At 38.4% G+C, this 21,170-nt stretch overlaps 1 long non-coding RNA gene across 1 annotated transcript; it reads left to right on the forward strand.

Annotated features, from left to right (window-relative positions):
• The first annotated feature begins 3,394 nt into the window (after positions 1-3,394).
• LOC138041439 (uncharacterized) lies at positions 3,395-7,091 on the forward strand. Its single transcript, XR_011130824.1, has 4 exons — positions 3,395-3,819; positions 4,247-4,302; positions 5,544-5,652; positions 6,121-7,091. It is a non-coding gene; the product is annotated as an uncharacterized lncRNA (long non-coding RNA).
• The last annotated feature ends 14,079 nt before the right edge of the window (positions 7,092-21,170 follow it).

Genomic DNA, 21,170 nt, shown 5'->3' on the forward strand with positions numbered 1-21,170 from the left:
CGCGGAAAACTCGGTGTTCACTATTGGTTAACAGAGGTAAAATAAGTTGTTCTCACCTAATTTTCCTGCCCAAGGAAAATAGGTTTTAACAGTGTGTTTTCCAGCACATTTTACCCCAGTTATCCGGAGCGAGAAAACGAGACGTTCATTGTATGTTTTCCTGAAGTTGTAAACGTAATGAAAACATAGCATTCCACAATGGTTTTCCTACAGGAGAATTACACCGGAAAACATGCTATTTTGCTGAGTGTTTTCCCCTGTTTTCCGGAGCGTTCTAACATGGTATTTTTCAAGTGTTTTTAGGTTTGGGAAAACGTAGTGAAAACGCGATGTTCAACGTCCATTTTGCTACAGGAGTGTTTCACCGACAAACACGCTGTTTTCCTGAGTGTTTTCCCCCGTTTTCGGTAGCAATCTAACACGGTATTTTGCAAGTGTTTTTTGAACTCAGGCTGAGAAAACACCGTCAAAATGTCAATTTTCCGATGAACGGCCGGCATGGCTGAGCACTTTCGAATTCTCATAGACCAAATGAGTGTTAACATGGTGTTGCAGAGAATTTTCCAATGAGAGCTAACGACGTAAAAAATTCAGATGTTCCGCCAGCAGAGGTTTTAAACGAGTTGTAAATTGAGATAACACGAACGAGATAACACGAAATTGAGATAACACGAGAAGAGCGCCATACTACCAAACACAGGTCGCCAACGCTTGAGTCTCGCAGTGGCATCTACGCACGTTTTACGCCACCTATGCTGTAGAGGAATTCAAGTTTCATTAGTACCGAATCTATAAACGACAACACACTTTAACTTTCGTGTCATCCAGTGTTTGATTTCAGTCTGAACTCGTACAGTGGGCCGTGCAGTAACCTTGCCTGTTGCGCGTGCGCGAAATGTGATTGATTCGTTTGCAGCTAAACCACAATGAAAAGAGAGAGAGTCAAGACGCAAATATATAAGTTCTCCTTTAGATTGCAACAATAAGATCGGCCAGAGGGTACAAGGTTTGCATCAATACGCGGCAGCGTTCATGGGTTTGTGCTCGGTGCGAGTCCTCACATGCAACCGATCCCAGAATCTGTAATCTTACGTCCTGTCGAGACGCTAGGGCCCTTCTGCTGTCTTACGCTTTGCAAATGGTGAGTTGCGCCTCCAATGTAGGCCTCTGAGAGAACACTAGGGCTGATTCTAGAGTTTTTGGTTTGATAACATTCTTTCATTTAAAAACCATTTTTTTAAATTTGTTTGTATGTGCTTCCCTTGTCTTATAAAGCTTGTTGGGCCGAGCGTTGTCACCGGCTTTTGCTGCTAGTAGACGGTGTCGATATCGAAAGCGTTACTGTTGACAATGATAGTACACAGAAGGAAAAAAGTAAATTTATAAACGTAACTAAACGTACGGATGGCTCCGGTACGATGAAGGGAAAACACTTCATGTATTGTGATGTTTGCCCTAAGTAAAACAAGAGTGTGCTCAACATGAATGAAGCCAATTTCTTAAGCCTCAGAGTCGACTTTGTAAACTAAATGGTATTGAACTTCAAAGGTGAAGCTGTATTATTATACTGAATGTCTCAAATGGGTTTAAGTGATCATTTTAAACGGAATAAATAAAATGAATTAGCGGTTCATGATTCCGCTAAGATGTATGTAAGCTTTTTTGGGTAGTATTTCTTAACTACAAACTGTGTTTTGTTACTGGCTTTGTATTATTTTAACGAGATCGAGCACTCTTGTTGAGGGACATAACATAATGTGTTTATTCAAGATGCTGTGAAATATAATCAGATACAAAGTACATCTTGAAAAGGAGAAACAAGAGGTTGTCCCTGTGACATTTTCCTTAAAAAAAAAAGGGACATATTGGTTTGGTCTAGGACTCATTACTTTTTATGGGGTGAGTGCCAGGGACTCACTCTGACAATTTCTAACAAAATCACTGCTATCTACACAATGTAGCATATTAAGTGAGGGAAGGGATATATGAGAGATGAATAACCACATGAAATCCACCATGAACTACCTCTAAAATAATATAAATAAAGTCAGAAGTGATAATATGACCCAACTTTTTTAATTCTGCTGAAAAAAAAAGCACCTTGTCACTGCTGTGCCCTTAACTTAACATCATCATGCATTTTCACATAACTTACCAAGTAAAAGCATTTCATATTTCCTGTATATTTCAGAAGTAATGTTATTTTTTTCGGTTCCTTTTTGCCTGTTATTGACATCTGTAGTGGGGGATGGTGTTCTGATATTTTTAAAGGGAGGTAATTAAATATGACTTTGGGATAAGGTAAAAATAGTTGAAATAATTATACCAAATCACTAGAACTGTTTTATTAAGTGCATGACAGCACCATAAAACCAAACATCTCCTCTTAATGAATGCAGACCCTTATTTACATTTTTCATGATGTCGAATCAGGCAATCTGGTTATGACTTTAAAGAAAAAGATAATCATAATAAATCATTAGTATCACCCAACTAGTGGACTAATGCAAATCCTGCATTTTAAATGGCTTTGCTACTAGAGGACTATTGAGTCCTCGAGTAACAAAAAGCATGATGCTTGCTTTTGTAAATACCCCATTCGGCTTTGCCTCATGAGCTATTGATCCGTAGCCCTTGCGGGATACAAGTCTGATTGGTAAATAACTTACATGGTTCACTGTCCTACTTTGCTCAGTAATTGTCACATCCCATTTTAAGAAAACCCTAAAATAATGTAATATAATAATTTTTACACACTACGTTTGTCATTTTAGCCGATGACAGCCAGAGCAGTTTCTCTTTCACAAATTTGTTGACCACAAGCACAAAGTGACTTTGTCCTTTGAAACTGGTATAAAAACAAGCTGGTCCAAAAACATCAAGTTCTGTACACCAAATGAGCCAAACTGGTTACTCCCAGAACATTTTCGTCCTCAAAGTATATCAGGCTGGTCCAAACACTTCAACAAAAAAAAAAAAAAAAAAAAAAAAAACTGGCATTCCAAATGAATGGCGCTTAGGATGCACTGAATACCAGTTGACCCTCGCAATGAAAAATACCTATCGCCTGTCTTGCAAATGAGACTGGAATGATTTAACCTTCACGCAGTGGCGAAAAAATGAACGAATCTTTCCTGGTCGGACATCACCACATCATATTCCGTCGATTCATTTCAGGTGGAGGGCGGCTACTGACTACAATAGTGTTCGAAACTTCTCAAAAATTATTTGTTGTTACATGCAATACGTTCTGAGACTTAGCAAGCCGCTGACAATCATTACCGTAGGTTTGAAAATTTTTCACCAATTGTATTGATTGTTAGTAATAAATACAGTAATAGACCAATAAAAATCGCTGTTATAGAATGCTTGCAGAGAAAACGTGCTTCGCACAACACTTCGACTTCGCGATCGCTTTGATTGAATCCTGTAAGAGAAAATGTCAGTGAAAAGATCTTCGAATGCCTCTGAATTCCGTCAGATCTTGAGTAGACTTAAAGAAGTCCAAGAAGTCCAACAGTTAAAAAGATCCGATCAATAGAGTCTTGCGAGCAAATTGTCGGACATTAATAACTCCCTCAGCATAATAGAAGGAAATCAGACGGACATCAGACGGACTTTTCAGATACAGTTCTCAGGAAAACCTTGGACCGGACTGCCATACAGGATGGCTTCAGAGCTACGGAAGAGCGTATTTATTCACTGGAAGCCAAAATGAAAAGCCGTTAGAGAGTCGAGGGATCAACTGGAAGCGAAGTGGCGTTGACATCACCGAGCTCTGCGAGAAAAAGAAAAATATCTCGCCATCCCGATTTTTCGGTAAGAAACTTAGCGGAATAATTTTACCTTTTTATGCGTTGTCATTGTCAGTGTTAACCACAGAAGCTTGATTATTATTATTTTTTTCATGGAATGACTTCTGTGTAGACACGTGCAAACGAAGGTAAAATCTAGGGCCGTTTTCAAATTTCGTGCTCATTTTTATCACACCTTTTGATTGGTTGCTTCTGTTAAGCAGAGCTTTCCGTGAGAGAATTCTAAATAAGTTGGTGAGTCAACAGCTGTCACAGTGTGAAAACAATTTCTTTCTGAAAATATTGTCATTTGTATTTCAACTTTTTTTAAGGGTTAAAGACCATGTAATACGCTTGAGGAAAAGCAATATAAACTTAAAAATACTACGTGATCTGTTGTGAGCTAGAGCTAAGTGAAATTCTTTTTTGTTTCTTCTGTTGATCACCAACAGCACTACGTCCGTTCCAAGATGGATTAACCGGGACTTTTGTGGTGTACTGATGAGAAGTAAGTTATTCACAATTATAATACTGTCATTGTATGAGCATAAGGTGATGGGTGGTACATAAATATGAAGCTTCTCATTAGGAAGTACCACATAAATATGTACATAAATATGAAGCTTCTCATTAGGAAGTACCACATTTTTTCTCAATATTGATGTTTCACATTACAAAATATTTTTGAGAATGGGTAAGTCCATGAAGTAGCAACAAAAGAACGAGAAGAAACAGAAGCAAAGTACTATTTGTTTTCTTCTAGTTGGAGTACATTGTATATTTGTATGTGACAGTACTTCACCAGAAGTAGTAAATATTCCCTTAGTCAAGAACTAGTCAAGCTTAAATTTAAAATTGCTCTTTTTTGGTGCATGTGTACAAATTGCCACTTAAGTGGTACCTGACAGTGGTCACATTGAATTTTTTGTTGCATACTATAACTTGTTATATAAATACCAATGAAATACTGTATGCTGTATGCTGTATGCTTTACAGGATTACACTGCTGAGTGTCTCTAGTTTTTTGTAGTCATTATTTAATAATTAAGTGTTAAGTATGGCCTGTTCAGTATTTAATTTTATAAACAATGTAGTTTAATCTGGTCTCCTGTCCCCAATTTTGTATACTTTATGGGTCAAACAATTGTTCTAGGAGTACTTATTTATGTGATTTATTGGATTATATTATCTTGTGTGCTTGTAAATTTAGTAATCATAATTAGTTGTTTAAGTAGTATTGTAATAATTATAGTTAATGCCTTCTTTTATTAATGTAAATTCTTCAAATTCTGTCTGCTGACCATATGCCATTTAAGCCGCCGGCTTTGGCTGCTCTCATTTACTAGAGTCTGATATGTAATAATAAAGTGGAATGAATGAAAACAAATACCAAGTGAGCTTTCGTGCAAAAACATGATATCTTCACACATGAAAAGATTACTGTGGCTGTGGTTACACATGAAAATTGGGCCTTTCGATGCCTTTTGTGAAATGATTTAGTGTTTCATTGGTGTTTATGTTATGATAAATAAAATATTACATGGCTACTTGGAGAGACGAAATTCCTCTTCTCGTGTTGAAAAATATTTCACTTGTGTTGCTGCACTCACTCGTGAAATATTTTTCAACACTCGATGAGAAATGTCATATCTCTGCACAGCCATGTACGTTGTAATATCCTCCTCTATATTATGTAGTAATATTTGTAGCTACAATGTTTAAGCTGTGATTAAACTTTTGATTTTTTAGATGCCATTTCTGAAACTTTGCCTCCAACAAAAAGAAGAGGAAACAGATGGACAGCAGTACATATGAGCAGTACCAGCAGGAGCAGAAAAGAAGGCAAAGAACCAAAAGGGTGAGATTTCACTTGCCTGCTGTTTCAAAAAAGTAAACAGAGTAAAATAATGGTTAATGAGAACCATTTGGTATCATGTCTTCATCCTGTTTGGTGAGCAAGAGGTCAATTCATAATCACTGTTGATTTTTCTAAAATACCAGTAATGATTTGGTGCATACACAATGTAGTAAAAGTAGTTTTATGTACACCAGCAGCTTGCTTGAGAAGTATTTTATGTTACATTCGGATTCCTTAGAATCAGAAAAGTATGGCCAAAAAAAAATCAGTTTCAATGCACAGTATGATCCTTCAGTTCTTCAATTTGGAGAATGCTTGTTGTACCCCAGTATGTTACTTTAAGCAACACATGTAGTCATGATGGCTTTCACCACTAAGAACAATTCTCTCATACATTTCGTGTGGCTTTGTATTACCTCAGTCTTTATACAGACCAAAGTTTATTGACAAAATTTCTTTGTTCCACAGTAACTGGAGAACTTTTAAGCTCTGCATTCCTACCTGATTTCATCCAATGAATCAGATGAAGAGCAAGACACACTGGTTACAAGGCCTCTTGTCTGGAGAGCAGAGGAGGTATCCACTTTCTTTCATGGTTTGGACTTGTGCCGCAAAGAAAGACTGTCAAACCAGCAGAGGAGGCAGTGTGTAAACAGGAGGGTTGGCCCTCCCAGCGACAGAAGACATAATGAAGTCCCAGAGAAACTTTTCTGGGCCATTAAATTGTAAATATTTTTTCCTAAGTCTGTATTTTTATCAAGGATGATATTAGGGTGCTTTCGATTGGGAAATCCAGATTTAGATCTTAAAATCTGGATCTTTCGGATTTCCAATCCAACACAACATAAAACAGATTTTGTCACGGATTTCAATTGTGGGAAATCGTTGTCAGGGTCAATTAGTGAGATCTTTTTCCAATCGAACACACCCTCAGCCATCACTGTGACAGTAATCAAACTAGGCTGCACCTATGAGTCCACAGCAAATTGAATTAATGGTAGTGTGTTGTGTTTACTACCTGGGACTGTATAATAATTATACAATCCCACATAGAGACTAGTATGTTTTATAATAGGCATTTTGGTACAGTACAATTATATTGAGGTTACACTGTTCTGTGCCTTTTTGTTCTTTTGTCGTGCAGTTCACACATTCAAAACATTTGGCTGACATCCTTGTTCACCTTTTTTACTTTCATGATAATAATGATAAAATGTGTATGCAGGGTACAGTATTTGTACCAGTGATAGGAAAACATCTCCATATAATTTGTTACTTAATATTTAAGCTAGCTTGCACCAAGAAAACACTATCATGTGTTAAAAGAGTGTAGCTATCAGTTTGTATATAGTATAAATAAATGTTTTGGTATTGTTGTACATAATAGAAATAGGCAAGTGTCTGTTTGAGTCATTGATAATAAAACAGTGTAAGGTATACATGTATCATATTTTATTTCTGGGGACATAATCAGGGAGGGAGTCAAGTTCTTCTGCCAACAACATTGAATCATTTGAATTTCATTGTGAAAGTAGTGTCACAGCTACGAACTCACCCAACTGATTTGAAAGTCCATGTAAAATACCAGCGAAAAGGAGAAGCCGCAAATGCAGAAAAATAGGTGCATTCGTGTGACAACACCGCGTTTTCCCTCAAGGCAAACACCTTGTTTTTAAGCGTTAACCAACTAGTGAACGCTGAAGAACAAGCGGTTTTTTGGTGTTCTCCGTGCATTCACTGTTCGCGAAAATGCAAGAAAACTCGCTGAAAACTCCACTGAACGCCTTGTTTTGAAACTGGAAAACACCAGTAAACAATGGAAAACAACCTGTTAGCGTGCGTTAACCTCGCGGTGAACACCAGGGCAATGAGAGAAAACTCCGAGTAAACTCCAGTTAACACGCTGTTTTGCGACTGGAAAACGCCGGTAAACAATTGGAAACAATCTGTTTTCACAGCGTTCACCGCGCGGTGAACACCAGGACAATGAGAGAAAACTCCAGTAAACACCAGTTAACACGCTGTTTTGTGACTGGAAAACGCCAGTAAAACAACGAAAAACAATCTGTTTTCACAGCGTTAACCAGGCGGTAAACACCTGGAAAACGGCTTGTTTTCCTGTTGTTCACCCTGATGGAAAACTGTCGGATAATGGAACGAAAACTCGAGTTCACCGGCTGGAAAACAAACAGAAAACCTTGGATTTTACGATCGGAAAACGCAAGCAAATGTTCGAAAAATGCCGCATTTTGCAATATTCACCGATCGTTTTCCTAGCGGGTGAACGCTACTTTTTTCGCCGTGCTTGTAAGTTATGCTTTGCTTTAACGGGATATCTTTTCTAATGAAAATGTTGTTAACTGTGCTGGTATACTGACCTATAATTAGGCTCTACCACTTGCATTCTTACAGTAACTGACGCTGGAGGTGTGGCACATCTTGATTCTATCTGGGTGGATTCGCCTTCTTGAAGGGTAAACCCCGATGTCCTCTCCCTGTATGCCTCTCTTTTGCCGTCCCTGGTCTGAACAATGAAGCTGTGGAGGAATTTCCGATAACAATATTCACTTAATGTTAAAAACCCAATAATGTTAAGCCACTTCAATTCCGTTTCACCGCAATGAACAGAGAAACTTAGCCCTTTTTTTGTGTAATACTCCCATACACCTACAGCCTTCTTTCCTCTTCCGGAGTCTTGCATTTTGATTTACGGTTCAATAAGGTAACGTTCCTTCCACGATCGATGTGAAAACTACGACTGAATTGTTGATAGTAACATTCAAACTTTCAACCTGTCTACCTGAAAACTAAGACTCCATCATTTGGTAATGTCGCAAGTACAGAGTTGCCTCAAACAAGAGTTATTTCCTCAAAGAATATCTTATAATGTGGGGAGAATCATGAGCTTCAATTCTCTTTAACTTGTCCTGTAATAGATTTGGTATGAACTGCTCCAATACTTGCCGCAAGACTACTGCTATCTTTTCTAAGCCTTGAATGTAGATAAATCGAATCGTGCTATGTTTAAACACCATCCTCCATTTTCTCTGAAATCTTTGGAAAACCGGGGATTCTAACGCAGCGGTTTCCCCTATGTGCGACACCTCTCCAAGTTTCCATCTCATAATAGCCGTTTTCTCAAAAGCGCGACTGGGTACCACATCCAGCAATCTCTGCAATTGATTGTAATGTTGATAACAAGAGTACATAACGGTTACTAGTGTATACTCGCTTGCTGGTCTTGGCGTTTCAATCGGTTTGGTTCGCTATCTCGGAGTATATATATCCTATTAGATGTTTTGGTGTGTAGAATGGCTGAGTATTTTTACGAGTTGTGCTGTATTTGACGGGTGAGTCAGCCATACTACACACCGAAACATCCAATAAGCTATTTAATATTCTTCCACTATCACGCCACTTTACCATATAAGGTCAAGAGAACGCGTAAATTATGAGACGGTTGTACACTGTAGTGTCCCGGTTCAACCTGTTTAGAAAAGAGCAAATACGCATGGAACGGCAGTTTTTCAATGAATGCAAAGCCTCGTCAATTTGTTTATCCAGTCAAATATAGGACATTTGGCTGGCACCGATGATGCTTTTTTTTAACACTTTGGAGCAACTGCAGAATACCCCGCCACATCGAGCCCGTTACTGTTATGGCGAAGTATCTTAAAGGGAACCTCCACTAACACCAACAAAAGAACTTTAAACCTGAGGACATAAGACTTACAATCAAAATTGCTAAAAATTTTTCAAATGAAAGCATTTATATAAAAAAACCCCTCGTTTTGGATAATTCTGACGTGTAGTTTTTGCCCTATTGTTCTGACACAAAGGGCGAGTGTTCTGAAAAAATAGGGCAACCACGAAATGTCACAATTATTCTAGACGGCGGCGCCCGGGAAATTTGACTGCCAAAACAAGCGTTTTTGAAATTCATTTTTCTCGAATATGAACGTTTTCATTGGAAAAGGTTTGAACAATGTTAATTGTAAACATTATGCTCTGTGGTTAAAAGTTATTTTGTTGTTTTAGTGGAGGTTCCTTTTAAGTAGCTGGCTACGCGGGTAAAATAAAGTCAAGATTGCAAAGTATCTTAGTAGCTGACTGCGCGGTATGCGTACGCAATGTTAAAAGCGTGCTTAGGTCTAATCACTGAAACGAGCTCATAGGCTTAATCAATAAACCAGTGCTACTTTCTTCATACGATGTCGTGCAAAGTGTAGTCAGCCAAACTGTAAATTGAAAGCTAAAATGTTAAAGAGGGTTTAGGTCTAATCACAAAAACGAACGCTTCTGCTTAATCAGTAAACGAGTGCTATTTTCTTCAAAAAATCTCGTGAAAGGCGAAAATGTTAAAGAGTGCTTAGACCTAATAACTGCAATGAGCGCTATTTTCTTGACACGATCTCGAGAAAAATGTAGTTAATCTAATCGTCAAATTCACAATTGATCACTACTTAATGCGCGCGTCACGCTTTAAGCACGAGAAATACTGTTTTGAATAAATTACATTTATTAGTTTCTGCGTACCGATAGCCAGCAACGCAGTACTTTATTCGAGTGGCTGGGTATTCTGCAGTTAAGCCTAACACTCTTACCTAATACAATTGAAGCAAAAGAAATTCGTTTTTCATAGTGGAATACTAGATCTCTTAACCGATGGTTCAACATATAATACTTGCCGGCATTTTGCGTCATTTTTCGTATTACGCTACAAGCAAAATATCCGCGCGAATTATATGTTAAACTATCGAATAAGATGTATGTACAATGTCATCGAATCTTTTCGTTTAGTGCTTTGTATGTAATAACTAATACTTAGCTCTTATTTAGATTTGCCATGTTTGAAGCTTCTGTAAACACTTTTGTGCATGCCTCGTATCGCGGTGAATAGTGGCAAACTATTTTCCGCGATTTCAACAAAACATTTTCCTCCATTGCAAGCTAGTTCCACTCCAATACTGAGAATACGAATATGATTTAATATTGACCTAACGGTTCAAAGGAACATGGAACCAGTAGTATTACATCTAACCGGAAAACAGAAGTCTGCAGAAGAAGAAGCTTTATTGTCTTCTCTGAAAAAAAAAATTATCTTTTAATGGAAAAAAGGAAGGAAGGACTAAACTTACATCATATCATGTACATAGAGTCTAGCGTTAGAACGTTGAACCTCAAGTCAACAGGTTTTAACAGTTAATTTAAGCAGTAGAGAACATCTGCAACTTACGTGCTGTGCCGTACTTACTTTGTTTGCTCTCCACAAAAAATTTTCCCTTTCCCGCAAGAGAAGGTGAAAGTGGGAAGATATTTTATCTTTAATGTGCGTATCTTTCTCACTTCTCCGTACAATTTCCCCAAAGCCTGTAATACAGCACATTGTAGCAACATTGGGGCAAACCAAACTGTGAGACGGTAACCAATTCCTTACAAAAAAATTTCAGCATTAACAAATTGCGCAAAATTTTATCTGGATAAAATGAGTGTTTAGCCAAAACAGTTGATTATTTTCCTGAGAATGTGTTTACGTAATAGCCGTCACCGAACTTGACCCTCTTTGCGAGGGACAGAAAACACTGAATCCAAGAGCTAAAAAATCCAGAAAATGAGATTCATGTAGAGGAAATGAACGTGACAGCAAGGTGCCGACATGCAACAAATTACTACCTCTACAAGCAGCTCCCAAAGCGAAGCAAACAAACGACATGACGACGAATCGGGAGTGTGACTGTGCTGGATGCCTAAAGGACAGCGGAAACTTGCGTTTTTTCAAACTTAAATAGACCCAAATATAATTAAACATACAAAGGATTATCAGAGATAAAATGTAACAAACAACGAAAATATACAACTGAATTAATTCTGAACAATACAAAAGACGACACACCCACGAAAAAAAAAGAGAAATGCCAAAAGCTACAAAGAGATATGTACAACACCACGAAAAATATTTATACAAAAAATTGCTGGAGGAAAACTCGTATTCATTGGAATAAAACGTCGAATTTCAAGTGGTATTTTTTCAATAGAAGGAAACAACTGCTGGAAAGCTGTGTCCAACGATAATCGGTAAGCGAAAAACCATCGAAGAATACCACATGAATAGCATGCGCATTCAATTGGCGGAAATTCCTTCAGTGTAACACATGTCAGCAACGCATGGTACGCTGGTATTTAGTTGATATTTCGGTAATAAAGAGCACGGATCCCTGAATCTTAAGCAAGTTTCGTAAAATCTATTTTAGTTTTGCAAAGCTATTTTAAATTCGCGTTCCCAAGGCCGCGCATATTTACAAACTTCATTACGTCATTACAACTGGCCAATCAGGTGCTTGTCTAAAAATAGATGCGTAGCTGAAATAAGATTTTAAAAGACTATCATTGAAAGAGGCCCATGTATGGGGGATCAGTTCTCTTTTTCTCAACATCGCTTGAGAACAATTTACTTTATGTGTCCTTCCTCAAAGTCTTTTCCACGTTCCTAGGCTGGAGGTTTTTTTGTCGAGTTGCTGTTCTAACCTTCAAATTAATTGTTGGTTTACGTCATCAATAGATTCAAGTTTACTTGACAAACAAATATTTAACAAATCACCGATATGCAAACCGCCTGAGGTGAATTATTGTTTTAGTTTATTATATAGGTGATTATTTGAAAATTGTGTATTTTCGTTAAAAAAATTGATTTCGTCGTCTGTCACCTCACAGTCATTAGAGGGGAATGGGTATGAAACCCGACAAATTTCTTTACTGTATTCTTTTAGTCTCTTTTTTGGCCTCGAGTGTGCACAAAACACACTCCGTACACTCCGTACTGAGGAACTAACCACTAGAAACGAGTTGGTTGCGTAATTCATGCAAAGTGTATGAACGCAAAACAAGAGATTTTGCACGGTCGTGGACTTTCCAACCTAAATCTTGGCATCTTGGTTTGCTCATTTGATGTTTGCCGAGCTTCAAAACCAGTCCCCTTTATTAACTGTGGTAACCTCTACAAAACGGTTTGAGGCCACACATCATCGCAGAGAATTTTTATTAATCACCTACGTGATTATAGTAAAAGTTACTGTTCCTGTTGCAACCGCTTAGGTAATATTAGGCCAAGTGTAATTTCACTATTTAAACATGACCAAGAAATTTTGAGCTAAAGTAAATAGTCTCGTTTTACCATTTATCTCGCAAGTCTTGAAGGGAGATTACAACCACAATAATTTAATATTCTAGACTCATGGATTACTCTTCAGGCTTGCTCGAGATAATTGCTATCAATAACACCAGGCAGATTCAAGAGTTTTCAGTCCAAACTAAAAATGTATGCATTTCTGTCTCCATGCTCTATGCTGTTACCGACTAAACAACATCGCATTGTTTTAAAAAACAAAAAGAAAACTAAATTGCGAAAAACCCCAGTCTGTTTAGTGGTAGAAGGTTGACATCCAAGGGTTGTTTAATGTCTTAGGCCCCGGGCCAAACTCTATCTTTACACGCTCTATCCGTCAGAAATAGGATAGGTAGAACGTGTGGGGAGATCGAAATACAGTTAGTCGAACTTATTCAGTCGAACGTCATCAGGAACTTAAATGGTTCTATTTTAGTTCGTCAAATGTAAAGTTCAACGTTTGGCCCGGCCCTAACAGATTTTGTGATACTTTCTTAATCTCCACTACTATGCTCCCGAGAAATCGAAGATAGAAGTTATAGAAAGATTGCTGAATATTGGACAAATAAACAAGTTCCTGTTGTAATTTTTTTCTCAACGCGACTTTTTAAACGTCTTACATTCAGTGGTAGAAAAGGCCTTACATTCGGGGGTTTATAACGTCTTACATTCAGGGGTTTATAACGTCCTACATTCAGGGCTTGAAAACGTCTCACATTCAGGAGTAGAAAACGTCTTACATTCAGGGGTTTTAAAAGTCTTACTTATAGGAGTAGAACACCTCTTACTTTGAGGGGTGTTAAAACTCTTAAACTCAGGGGTTTTGAAAGTCTTACATTCAGGGGTTTATAACGTCTTATAATCAGGGGTTTGGAAACTCTTACATTCAGGGGTTTATAACGTCTACAATCAGGGGTAAAAAACATCTTACAGTCACGGGTAGAAACCATAATACATTCAGGGGGTTTGAAAGTCTTACAGTCAGGGGTTTATAACGTCTTACAATCAGTGGTATTCAGGGGTTTTGAAAGTCTTACATTCAGAGGTAGAAAACATCTTACACTCAGGGGTGCAGAAAACATCTTATATTCAGGGGTTTTTAAAGTGCTACATTCAGGTCTAGAAAACATCTTACATTCAGGGGTAGAAAACATCTTACATTCAGGGGTGCAGAACACATCTTACATTCAGGGGTTTATAACGTCTTACATTCAAGAGTAGAAAACATCTTACATTCAGGGGTTTTGAAATTCTTACATTCAGGGGTAGAAAACATCTTACATTCAGGGGTGCAGAAAACATCTTACATTCAGGGGTGCAGAAATCATCTTACATTCAGGGGTTTATAACGTCTTACATTCAGGGGTAGAAAACATCTTACATTCAGGGGTTTTTAACGTCTTACATTCATGGATAGAAAACATCTTCCATTCAGGAGATTTGAAAGTGTTACATTCAGGGGTAGAAAACATCTTACATTCAGGGGTGCAGAACACATCTTACATTCAGGGGTTTATAACGTCTTACATTCAGGGGTAGAAAACATCTTACATTCAGGGATTTTAAACGTCTTACACTCAGGGATAAAGAACATCTTACATTCAGGGATTTATAAGCTGAATGTATAACGTCTTACATCCAGGGGTTTATAACGTCCTACATTCAGGGGATGAAAGCGTCCGGGAGTAATAACACGTCCGGAGGTTATAAATCCTTACGTTTAGGGGATTATCAATCCATACGTACATAGGGGTTATAAATACTGGCGTCCCACAGTAAATTACGTCCGGTGGTTGCCACATAGTCGCTATATAAGTGAGACGATTTACGTAAGGGGGTTTTTATTTATTTATTTTTTTGTTATTTTTATATATGTGCCTGTGCCCAGCTGCTACGAATGATCCTATCTTGCCAAATTCGAACAGGACGCGCTCACTAACGCACTGTATCTACCTCATACATGGCTCAGATTTCTGGACGATATTTTCGTTATTTGGACTGAAGGTTCAGATAAACTGAAAGTATTTGTCGATTATCTCAATAACCTTCATCCCACCATTAAATTCACTTGTTCGCATTCCCTCACAAATATTTCATTCCTTGATGTGATGGTCTCACTCAAGGATGGTCTCATAGTAACCGACCTTTATACTAAACCCACTGACAAACATCAATATTTACTCATCTCCTTCTGCCACCCCACCCACACTAAACGTTTCATTCCATATAGCCTTGCACTTCGCCTTCGACGCATATGCTCCGACAATGACACTTACAAACAACGCTGTAAGGAACTTATGGACTACCTCGTCAACCGAGGTTACGAACTTAATTTCCTTAAAACCCAGATACGACGTGCTTCTGACATTTCCCGGAACGACGCTCTTAAACCCAAACCTAAACAACAGACAGATACTGTTCCGTTCGTCATTACCTATAACCCCGCTTTACCTAACATATCCCGTATAATTCACAAACACTCTAACGTGCTTTATTCATCTGGTCGCTGTAAAAATGTTTTTACTAATCTCCCTTTAGTAGCCTACCGGCGTTGTAAAAACATTAGTGACATTCTAGTTAGAGCTAAATCGCCGGAACCTACTAACACCGACCAATCTGGTTCTCCATCCGGCTCGTTCCGGTGCAATAAAACTAGTTGCACCGCCTGTCCTTTTATTGAGGATGGCCGTAATCAATATACTTTTTATAGTACTGGACAAACCTTTAAAATCAAATCACATATTACTTGTGAAACCCCTAATGTAATTTACATGATTCAGTGCACTAAATGTAATCTTCAGTACATCGGAGAGAAAAAACGTCGTCTTAAAGACCGCTTTAATGAACATAGGCGACCTATTATAAACCCCTTTTGTAGTTATACCCCCACTGCGGTTTCACGACACTTCCTGACCAGTGGTCGCGCGGAGGATCACATGATCCTTACACCGCTCGAACAACTGCACACTAGTCGTGACTCCATCAGATAGGCTGGTGAGGCATTCCTCATACACAGAGGAAAAACACTGGAGCCTGCAGGCCTTAACAGAAGAGATGAAATGTAATTTAGTTTAGCTACCTTTTAATTTTCTTTTGTTTTTTCATCTTGTTATCATGTATTATTCTCTCTCCTCTTTTTTATGCATTTCCGTTTTTATAACACATGACGTAGCCTTTTTATGTCATTTCCGGTAAATATAAAGATCTTGTTACTAGCATTTATCCATTCAATAAACCTGAAGAAGGCTGGTGTTGGCCAGCCGAAATATTGCAACAACGCCTATGTTCACGTTGTCTTGACCAACCTTTGCAGGATATTTTCTATTTTAAAGTTTTTTTTGGTGTGGTCACGATCTATTTTGATCCAACGTAGAGCAAGTTTTGATCGTACACGGTTTTTGCAGTGGTTTTATCCTTAAAAAGTTATGAATTTCAAATTTTCTCTCTAAATGTCCCCACCGTTCTTACCAATTTTATTCTTAGAATGTGGGCACACATTTTCCATGCCTAGCGACAAGGAGTAATCGCAAAATTAGTATAGGTAATCGCATGGGGCCGAGTAAAGTTAAGGATTAATATCACGCGTGTTTTCAGAAGTTGCTGAAATTGCCCGAATCGCGTCCACCAAATTTGAGCGACAAGATGTCGTGGTAAACTGAAAGCCCTTGACGAAAGGAATCATTTTGTTTTTCAACCACACAATCCCGCTACGCCGGGCGCCATGTAAGTCGATCCAAGTTTTAAGATTTTCATGAAAAAAATCTCTTGCCCTTCTTCTTGTCAATCGAAAATTCAAATTCCAGATCATCTTTTAAAGCTAGTTCTTAATCTTTATGCCATTTTGGCGAATGCAGCGCGAATTAAAAGACAAACTTCGATGAAGACGAAGTTGTTTTGCTCAAACAGAAGAAACCAACTAAATGTGGAAGAGGTACGTTCAGCCAATCAGGAGCGAGAATTTTTGGCGCTCGACCAATCGTTAGCAAGCAATTTTGCCCTTTTCTCAAGCAAAATTAAGAAAAAATGCCCTCTTCATTGACCAATCAGTATTCAGTAATTTTGCCCTCTATGTTATTATTACAGTAACGGGAAATAATATTTTTAGCCCACGTTCTCGTATCCGTGGTGATCGTCCTTGCTTTAGGTCCCTAATATAATCTTTACGCTGCAATCTATACTGGACCAGGGCCGGTTGCTGAAAGGTGTAATAACTCTATTCTAGGGATAAATGTGCCTTATTCCAATCCCAGGTGTATACCTGGAGTTGGTCAAGCAGACTTATAGCCCATGAATCTTTTGGGACTATTCCAGTTATTCTTATTCCGGTATACGAATAACAGAATACACGGAATACCATTTCCCAAAAGAACGCATCTGCCGAATTGGTCCCAAAAGAACACGATTACCGTCTCTTCGGAGTATTCCTATTCCGGAATAGTCCCAAAAGAACGCACCCTACGTCTGAAGCCATGGATGACAATTTCCAATCAGGGCCAGGTTGTTCAAAAGCCGATAAACGCTAATCCCAGATTAAACTGTTAACCAGGGAGTTTATTTCTCTACTCCCAAATGCTGATATTCCGCAAAACTTTACATTAGACAAAGTCAATCTTGAAAAGCAAAAATAAGCAAAAGAAACTTTCACCAAAAGTTGAAAACATGATACAAACGTTTACGCTAATCTTAGATTAAGTTAAAGGGGCTATGTCACGAAAAAGGATGTAATTTTATGACACCCTTAATGCCCTAAAAGTAGAATGAAACATTGCAATAACCACCTAAAACTGTTGAACAACATAAAAAGAGAAGTACAGCAAAAGTAAAGAGAAACATGGATGGACACAAATGGACGAGATTGAAACGGATTGCATTTGGGTAATCTTGAAAAAAGTCGGCCCGGGGTTTTTCATGTTTATGGCAAATCGCCTGGATAAAGGTAGTTTTTTCTCAGAATCAGCTTGTTTGTGATGTAACGATAACTTCATCAGTAAAGGAATTCCACATTACCATTTCCGAGTTTTAAACTCGGGATCGTCTCAGCTAAAGATTTCCCCTAGACACATTAAATAACGTGACATACCTTAACCGGCTTTCGAACAATTCACAGCGCCCAGACCTTTATTGGCCCTTTGGCTTTGCCACTTATGAGATACGGTAATAGCACTACTGAATACAGACCATCATGTAAGTGTCTTGGAATAACTATCGATAACAAGCTATCCTAGCAAGAGCATGTTAAGAATTTCTGCGATTCTTTCAGCAAGGAAGTGGCAGTTCTAAAACGGATACAGTTCTTACGGAAGTCACCTTACAAACTATCTACTATAAAACAATGATTATACATATCAAAACTGTTCTTTACCCTTTTTATTTGACAAAGTTTGGTCATGCACGACGAGAAAATTTGATGAATTTGTTGCTCATAGGTTAAGTTGTTATCTAAAACTATTCCGTGATCCTTGGTGCTGGAAACAGGTGTGATCTCTTTCCCCAAGAAAGATCACGATTCCGTTAGGAAGCCTGCGCAGTAGTTGTTGTGTACCGACCATTAGGAACTTGGTCTTGGTCGACGACGATAGGAAAACTGTAACAGGTACTAATGGTTAAATAGAAAGTCAACACTCAACCTTGAGCGAAACAGCTGCTGGCGATCGACAGTAGACATTCTTTCGTATACCTCCGATTTTGGGAAACCGGCGAACGAAGAGAACACAAAAAGTGACAATAACCATGACATGTGGATGACGTAGAATTAACATGTGGCCACAAAATATTCTGTTTTATTAACAATTATTTAACAATTATTCTTTGAAATCAAGGTGAATAGTGGCAGAATATTTACCGAGCGGTGAGGTAAATATTCTGCCATTATTCACCAAGATTGAAAAGAATAATTGTTTTAGTATATACTCACGAAGTGATCTCAACAACATTTGCAGAAGAAAACCATCCAAAGTCGATTTAATTGACATCTCAATTCATGCGGGGAAAACGTGCAAGCGGCACAAAGCATGCGCGAAAGTGTTTACAGAAGCTTCAAACATGGCAAATCTAAATAACCTTCGTTAAAATCCTCGTCACAAACAGCAAAATGTCCATTTAACACCGTTTAAATCAGGACGCTAAATCGAAAGTCTGCTTTCCATTTGAAATGGAATCATTTTGAATTGAAAGTGCAGTTGGTAAAGGATCCACATGAAATGGCAGCTGCGCTGTAATTGAGGTGAGCGTTAGTTTGTTGTAAAATGACCCGTCTTGTTTCCTTGCAGCCGTTTAAAACTTTCTTAGACATTTTTTTAATTCCTCGATTTCAGTAACAAATTTGTTTTGGTGGGCGACCAGCCCTACAAGAGAGAATTACTCCGAGTGAAACAAACACTAGTTGGCAAAAGTATGAACTCTTCTCTTACCCTTGAAAACTTTCAGGCCAAATTTTGTGGCTTTCTTTGTCTTCTGTAGCACAGCATCATTTTGTATTCTCAATATTTCCGATTCATAAATGCTGGCGAGTTTACGCCGGCCATTTTGTTTGTTTGGATCAAGCATTATTCACTCTGTAGGGAGTGAATAATGCTCAATTATTCCGAGATAGCGAACCAATCAGATTGCTTGAAACACTAAGATCACTAAGTGAGTATATACTAACAAACGTTATAATTTGTGGATACGAGGAAAAACAAACGGTCCCCATTTTATGACGTGGTCTGCCCTATCGGGGGCATCTCACATAATTATAATTTCAGGAAGTCAATTCGGCCAAGATCTGAGATTGGCAGATTAGCTTTTTAAAGCAAGGAGCAGCTTGATGCTAGAACCTTTTCCCTTATTTATTCAAAGATTCTCTTTGTCTAGATTCTTTCAAAGCTTTTTAAGAGGATACTCAGAGAAAGCTAACGTTTCCTAAATATAAATTTCGCCAAATCCTCTTGTAGTGTTTCTTTTAAGTCACTGGAAACAAATTCAGCGACTGGAAACTGGCAACCAAATCAAGTGAAACATAAGAATAACTTCTTAGAACATTGAAGGAATTAAGGTTTTAATAAAACAGCAAATAAAAAAGCAGGCAGGGATGGGCAAAATTGAAGAATATTAAAATGGATTGCAATCAGGGTTTTTAAAAAGTGTTCAGCCTAACAGTTTTTCAAAGTTTATCTGTGTTGTTTGTAACTTCAGTTATGTATGCTCGACAGACATTTTTTCGCCAGGAAACTTTGTTTTGGTAAAGAACTTTACTCACCCACTTTACATTGCGCGCCTCATTACTTCAGTCGCCATTTTCAGAGCCCCCGAAACTCTGAATTCTATGACTGTGTGAAGTAATCTGTTTCCATCGGACATCAAATGGTTCTATATAATTCTGTTTTCCATTGGAAAATAAGCTATGTTTATTAGAATTTGACTTTCTAATATTATTTATGTATAAACAAACAAACAAAAAACAATACATACTTAATTGACCGCTCCCCATAGGGGCTTTTCAGGGCCAATGAAACAATCAACGAAACAACAGAACACAACAACAACAACTGTTAAGAATCCCAACCGGCCGGAGGCAAACCAGTTGGCTATTTACAAGTGCAGCTGGGAAGTTGAACCAGGGACTACCAGGAACAAATTCAGCGAGTGCTCAGAGCGGGTCTTGAACCGGGGATCTCCCGATCTCAAGGCAAGCGCCCTAACCACTGGGCCACACTGCCTCCTATGTATAACTTGCTCTTCGCAACATGTAATCGAGTGGAAACTTTATCTGCTCTTGGAATACCGAAATTGGGAATTCCTCGATTAACGGCTGGAACGATCAGAATTAACGTATCATCATTTCTGGAAAATGAAGAAATAGCCTCTTCGACTACATTGTAAGGAATCACGAACAGCAAATCTACCGTTGAATCGATAATTCTGTTCAAATATTTCTCTGCGTGTCTTCCACTCATGCCTCCGGCACTGAACAAAGAGCCAAGGCAAATCTTCGGCAAACATTTGAATACTGATCTCCATCACAATCAGCAAAAAGCCTTTATCCATTGGTGATCATTTCATTTTCTTGCTGATAATGAAATTGCGTTTTGTGGAAGCAAACTTGTGTATGACATTTTTACTGGGTTGCCTATGGCAAACCAGTCGAGGTCTGCGTTGATTTCGTCGTTTTTACTGGGTTGCCCTTTTCCGTGTCGGTACAAGTCTTGCCTGTCACTCCCCTGGTAAGTGGTGTCTTTGTGCATAGAGCCTTCTGCGCGTATTTTCTTAGGATCGAGAGGGTAGTGGAACTGCGTAGATTTCTCTGGTGAACACAGTAGAATCATTAACTTAGCCTGCAATGGCGTCGAAAGTCATGTAACGCGAATGGCGTTTTAGT

Source organism: Montipora capricornis, chromosome 3 (genome assembly GCF_036669925.1).
Source record: "Montipora capricornis isolate CH-2021 chromosome 3, ASM3666992v2, whole genome shotgun sequence".
Lineage (NCBI taxonomy): Eukaryota > Metazoa > Cnidaria > Anthozoa > Scleractinia > Acroporidae > Montipora > Montipora capricornis.